Consider the following 7,404-nt stretch of genomic DNA (forward strand, 5'->3'; position numbering starts at 1 on the left):
GTTCTCTAAGACAGGAAAACTTGTGCTTCCTGGATTTTGTGTCTCGGTTCCTTGGACAATACTGGGTAAAAGTTGACAATTTTCTTTCCATAAACTAATCTACACACTTTCTCTAAACAGTATACTAGATGATTGATTTGGTTTCTACTGAGGTGAACAGCAGTCAATTCCAATTTTGCTTCCTGAAATTGCGTTCAGAGAGTTTGGACAGGAAGCGGGTCCTATACTCCTCAGTTACACATGCACAGGCAGCTTTATGAATTGCTCCACAATCAACTTATTAAAATAAGATTTTAGGAGGTTCTTCTCAGAAAGGACCTTACTTTCAACATTGTTGCCTTTTATGAAAAGTTACTTTCCCCCAAAAGAAACATTTAAAATGCTTTCCATTCAATCCAATATTTACTAGTGTCAGCACCAGACTTTATTCCAGAAATGATTACTTGGGGCCTGGTGGAGTTCAAAGAGTTATTTATTGTAAGGGTTGAAATCACAAGACCCGGTTTTCCAGCAATGTGCTTACCCTGAAAACTCTATACCTGTGGTGATAGTTACACAACTCTGAATATACTAAAAACCACTGAATTGTATACTTAAAACAAGTAATTGTAAATTATAATTCAATAAAACTTTTTTGAAAATGACCGTGGTGTCTCCATAATCAGCCAGATTGCTCTCCACTACCATTTCCTGCAAAGGCTTACTGGGAGTGCACTGAATATTGGTTTTCTAATTTGGAATTGCTGTTTTCCTCTTTTTCTTCGGGGGCGGGGGAGTGTACAGGGATTGAACTCAGGGGCACTCAACCACTGAGCCACCATCCCCAGCCCTTCTTTTATATTTTATTAGAGACAGGTTCTTGCTGAGTTGCTTAGGGCCTCACTAAGTTGCTGAGACAGGCTTTGAACTTGAGATCCTCCTGCCTCAGCCTCGCTGGGATTACAGGTGTGTGCCACTGCACCAAGCTCAACATCTTTTGTGCCCATCTTTACTGTCCTCACTGGAAATATATCTGTTATTTTTAATAGTAGTTAAGACACACTTTTTGTTTATTTGCTTGTTTTGTGGTAGTACTGAGAATTGAACCCAGGGACACTTTCCCACTGAGCTACATCCCCAGCCCTTCTTATTTTAAAACAGGATCCCACTAAATTGCCCAAGCTGGCCTTCAACTTAACATCCTGCCTCAGCCTCCTAAATTGCTGGGATTATATGCCTACACCACCATGTCTGGCTAAGAGACACTTAAAGGGTTAGGAATACTTGATTCCACCGTGTAGGGGAGTTTACTCCCAGGAAGAATTCACCTGTGTGATTCTCTGTTCCTATCCTCTACTGATTTTGGTGACATTCTCTGAAAAGGAAGGACATAATATATTTCTTTTTAAAATTTATATGTCTTATCTCCTTGGTATATTGAGAATGGACCAATAATTCCCTTTATTACCAGTATATCTCTGTTAAGATGAATCTTATTGGCTACTGACTGATCTTTGAAAAGGTGGGAAGGTAAATGAGCAGGATGTTTCCATGGGAACTTCTTCCTTTAGCTATCACGGAATAGATACGATGAATACATGGAATGTCTTCATTTCATAATACAATAAAAGTCAGCCACTTTTTAAACCCAAATAAGTCTCAAATAATACAGTCTGATCATTTCATTTTGGACTGAACTTCCTCATACTTTGATTCTTCTTATTTTAACCTAATTCTTCCCATTTTTTTTATCACATTACTGATAGCAATAGAATATGGTTTTGCCAGAAAATACTCTTTTAAATGATGTATTACAAACTGGGCATGTTGCCTATAATCCAGTGACTCCCAAGTCTGAGGCAGGAGGATCACAATTTAGACCAACCTCAGCAGCTTAGTGGGGCACTAAGCAACTTAGTGAAACCTGCCTGAAAATAAAAAAAATTTTAAAGGGCTGGTGGGTATAGCTCAGTGGTAAAGTGCCCCTGAGTTCAGTCTGTAGTACAAAGATAGAGATGATAGATAGATAGATAGATAGATAATGTTGTATTATGAAAAAAAAGATATTTTTGCACCTTTAAAAAAAATTTTTTTTTTGGTCTTCCTCTTCCTACTACTACTGTAACTCCCTCTCCCCTCTTCATGGTTGCTTCTTTCTCTTAAAAATCAAAAGTCCAGGACTGGGGTTGTGATTCAGTAATAGAGCTCTTGCCTGGCATCCGTGAGGCACTGGGTTCAATCCTCAGCACCAAATAAAAATGAATATATAGGGACTGGGGAGATAGCTCAATCGGTAGAGTGCTTGTTGCAAGCACAAGTCCCTGAGTCGATCCCCAGCACCGCAAAAAAAAAAAAAAAAAAAAAAAAAAAAATTGAATATATAAAATAAAGGTTTTATGTCCATAAAAAAAAATCAAAAACTCCAGTTCACATCATATACTTCCTAATTAGAATAAGTGGGTCTTTTAAGGTATTATATAGAAAATACGGCAGAGAGTTTTATTTGCCAAAAAAAAACCCTACCTTTCAGTTTCTAGAGCACTGGGCTGGGGATGGAATCCAGCACCTCATACACTCTAGCAAGCACTCTACTACTGAGCTACATTCCCAGCCCTCTTCATTTTTTATTTTGAGATAGGGTCTCACTAAGTTGCTGAGGCTGATCTTGAACTTGTGATCCTCTTGCCTCAATCTTTTAAGTCCCTGGGATTACAGGCATGTGACATTGCACTGCACCCTTGCAACTTAATATTATGGTGCAAGTCCAAATAAGTGTTAGCTCTTTTTTAGTAGTAGTAGTAATTGTGGTACTATGTTCATACTGCTGCCAATGTGTTAGAAAATTAATTCAAGGGGCTGGGGAGATAGCTCAGTCGGTAGAGTGCTTGCCTTGTAAGTACAAAGCCCTGGGTTCGATCCCCAGCACCCAAAAAAAAAAAAAAAAAAAAAAAGAAAAGAAAATTAATTTCAATAAAATTCTTCAGAGTTTTGAAGGTAAGACTTTTTTCCTCTTTCTTTTCGTGTGTGTGTGTGTGTGTGTGTGTGTGGTTTTTTTTTTTTTGTGATACTAGAGATCAAACCCAGGGCCTTTCCCCCCCCCCCCCTTTATTTTTGCTATCCTTGGAATTAAACCTGGGGCCTTATGCATTCTAGGCAATCACTCTACTTCTGAGCTATAGCCTCAGCCCCTTTTATTTTAAAAGTATCCCAGATTAGGTGAGCTAAAAATTCTCAGAATTAATTTTCTAAATTTGTTGATAGAAGCCTATTCCAGAGCTATATGACCTAGAGCAGGGGTCAGCATAGACTCTGGCCTGTGGCCTGTTTTTGAAATACCCATGAGTTGGGGATGTTATTTACATTTTTAAAACCATTGGAGAAACATCTAAAGAATAATATTTTGTGACATGACAATTATATGAAAATAAAATTTCAGTATCCACACATAAGTTTTATTGAGAACCAACCATGCCCCCTTATTTTATATTGTTTAGGGCTAGTTTCAAGCAACAAAGGAAGACTTGAGTAGTGGCATCATAGACCCTGGTCCACAAACCTAAAGTATTTGCTTCCTGGCCTTTTACAGAAAATGTTTGCTGCCCACTACCAAGAAGGAAACACCTGTTGTCGTAATATTTGCTTGACCTAACTTAAATAATCGGTTTGTGTCCTGTCCTCTCCCCTTGTACTTTGTCATGGGTAATATACTGTTATTAGTTGTAAACATAAGTAATACTTTTTCAAACGATATATTCCTTACATGTGCTTCCCCAGCCACCACTACAGGTGATAAGATGCTGAGAACTGTTGGAAGTAAACTATCCTGCCATAGGCCCAGCCTAGAAATGAAGGTATTGCTCTGCTCCAGTTGCTTACATTTTTTTGTCGTCCATTTGATTCAACATTGTCCAACATTTGTAAGAGTACAAGTTTCTATGACAGTCTTGCATTGAAGTAATATCGTACACTTTAGTCCATAATAATTTTTGTTCTAAATCCATATTTATTAACATCTACTCAGTATGGAATTTTCAGGTGAAATTTCCAAATTTGAAGATTGTTTTTCTGCAGTTCTGGGATCACTTGCTTTCAGACTACCACCCTGGCCCCTGGGGGCTACTAGATGTGCATACCTATGCAGTCTACAGTCCAGATCCATGTCCTTCTTTGTTAGGTTCCCATCTACCTTCACATAGTCAAGGGCTACTCTGCCTCATAAGCTACAATTGCTTCCAAGTAAATGTCTGCTTTTTGTAAAATTCAGATTACAGGGAAGAAAAATTCTTTCCCTTGAATCTGATTCTCCATTTCCTGTCTTGGGCTCTACCTTCACATAGGATGACTGAGAGTGAGAATTTTTGCCTTTATAAGATTTTCCTCTTTTCTGCGAGGATAAAACCTTTCCCTCTGCTTCCAACAGAACAATTTTGTCAGAATAATGGGCCAATATTTATATAGTTTTCAAAGTCTGCACTGTTCACTGTTAACACCATTTGTTAGAAATTATCAATACATAGTCAAGGTTGAACTTTACCAGCCAAACAAGGTCCAGTACCATTTTTCCTTTTCCAGTTCCAGTTCCTCTAGTTAAGTCTGAATATCTCTTATATGGTCTTTTAGATTTCAGTTTCTGGTATAGTGCAAGCAACAGCTTAAACAAGAATATACACATTCCCACAAAACATATTTACATCCATACAAAGACAAGAAATATATCTATTTACCTCTACATTCCCATTCTCCCACAGTAACTGCACAGGCAAAACTTGTCTTCACCAAAAACAATTTTCATGCCCAAGTAATAGACTTAGCTTCCCAATCTCAAGTGTTTTTCTTTCTTTATAATTTTTCCCAAGATGAATGATGTTGCTTTAAATTTGTTCAAGGAGCTCCTTTATGTAGACTACCTAACCAAAGGCAACAGTCTGCTCTAAAGGATTGTTCAGCCTCTACTGCTGTAGCTAAAATAACTGTTTATCACCCTAATATGTGTTTTCCTTACTTCAACTAAATCCAGGTTTTAAAGAGTATTGGCATTTCTTTCTGGATTCCCTGTTGATATTTTTTTCACATCTCAATTCTAGAAAGTTTCTTATAAATTCCAAATTATTTTGCAGATATATATGAATATCTGGGGTTCTAGTTACATTTCTTATCTGACAATGTAGTCTTAAATACTCTAGTTACCCTTATGAAATATAATCTCTGTAGATATTTGTGCAAGAATTTGTGTTCAACTATTTGAGTGCCAAAGGCATAGCCCAACAGATTCACTCACTGTTTTCTCTGCAAAACGTCAATCATTTTTGTACTTTTGTCAAAATAAAAGCAAATATTTGTTTGGGGATGGTATAAATTAATAGAGGTTCTTACCAGGCTCGGTTTGCACTATACCAAGTTATTATAGCACTTTCCAAGATTTATACCACTACAAGTGCTGTTGTCAGCTTCTGTTGGATAAAGTTGCAACCCCCCAAATCTCAGTAACTTAACAAAACAACTTAGGTTTACTTCCTACTTATGCTTCACATTGGCAGCCATGGGATGGTGCCAGACTGTTCTATGTATCTGACCACTAAAAGGCATATAATGGTGTTGTGGAAAGATGAACTTTGAACAAGAAGGATTTGGGTTTAAATTCCCTAAATCATTCCCTAGCTGTGTGATCTTGCACAACTCCCTTAACTGCTTAAGCCTCTGTTTCTTATTAAGGGGATAATGATAGCACTTCTAGGGCTGTTGGAAGATTAAATAACATGTGAAAATCAACTAGTTGTAGAGTGCCCTGCACATAGAAATTCTCAGTAATTAGCAGTGATTCTCATTCAGGATCTGAAAACCTTTACCCTTGGTTTTCCAACATCAGTGGTTTAGACTTTGTTCCACTTTACTCTTTGGAGGAAGGAATAAGAAGTGAAACTCTAGTCAGTCTGTTTTATGACTAATTTGATATTGTGGATAAATAGCTTAGTGAAAAGAAATTTCACGTTCTTGCCTGAATTAAGGGGTTTTTTGTTTGTTTGTTTTGGGGTACTGGGGATTGAATCCAGGAGTGCTTTACCATTGAGTTACATCTTCAGCCCTTTTTATTTTTTATTTTGAGACAAGGTCTCATTAGGCTGTTGAGGCTGGCCTTGAACTTGAAGTCTTCCTGCCTCAGCCTTCTTGTTTGCTGGAATTACAGGTATGCGCCACTGCACTGGCTCTGAATCTGGGTTTTTGTTTTATGTGATCTTTGAGAGGGCAAATATGACCTAGAAAGAAAAATTAAGTTGCAAAATTTCCTCTATATATCACCTAGACAAACAGAAATGTTTCTGATCATAAAGGACACAGCCTCTGATGCTGCCTTAATATACAACTGCAGGAAACATGTAACTCTTTCGCCTTCCTAAATTTTCAAAGAATTTTTCTCTAATAGAAAAGTGTTAAAACCTCCTGGTTAATGCTTTTCTCTGTTGCTTAGAACTTTCTCTAGGTGTTTTTTGTTTGTTTGTTTGTTTGTTTTGGGTGCTGGGGATCAAAACCAGGGCCTTGTACTTACAAGGCAAGCACTCTACCGACTGAGCTATGTCCCCAGCCCCCTGTTTGTTTGTTTTTTAACAACCAAGTATTTTGAAAAACAACTTGTCTGTTTGGTGTTCCCCTTATCTGTTTGGTGTTCTGAGCAGCACCTGTTCTTGGAAAAGTAGATTTTGGAGTTAAGCAGATCTGAATTTGAATCCTGATGCCTCCACTTACTAGTTGTATTATCCTGGACATCTGAATTAATGTTCTTTTATTTATTGGTTTATTTCCTCTCATTCAGAGCATATCAAGCAGTCCCTCAATGCCAGAACTAAGCTAGACTTAGGAGTACAAGGTAAAACCATGACACCTGCCTGGACAACTTACCCCTGGTCTACCATAGTATCCTACAAATATTCCTGATCACTCATGCCACCAGCAAAATATTTTTGAGTACAAACCCCTCATGTATGTAATTTTTGTATATTATATACATGGATTTTCACACTGTTGTGTATATAATACATCCGATTAAGAAAATAGTACCACCTCACATGCCACCGGGATGCATAGACTCTATTTTAGAGGGTACTGATCTGGTAATAAGCTATTCTGAAGCACACTTTCCTCATCATTAAAACTATGATGATGAAAACCTTTACATAGTATTTGTCTTAGTTTTTTGGGCTGCTATAACTAAATACTCCAGACTGGATAATTTGTAAACAATAGAAATACTTTTCTCATTGTTTTGGAGTGTAAGCCTGAGATCAATGTGCCAGCAGGTTAACATCTGGTTAGGGCTGCTTTCTGCTTGCATGATGGCACCTGTTGTTCTATCCTCCCCAGGGAATGAACTCCATGATCTCACTCAGTGGAAAAGATGGAAGGGTGAACCTGCTTCTCAAGGAAAATGTG

The sequence above is a fragment of the Sciurus carolinensis genome, chromosome 3 (genome assembly GCF_902686445.1).
Source record: "Sciurus carolinensis chromosome 3, mSciCar1.2, whole genome shotgun sequence".
Lineage (NCBI taxonomy): Eukaryota > Metazoa > Chordata > Mammalia > Rodentia > Sciuridae > Sciurus > Sciurus carolinensis.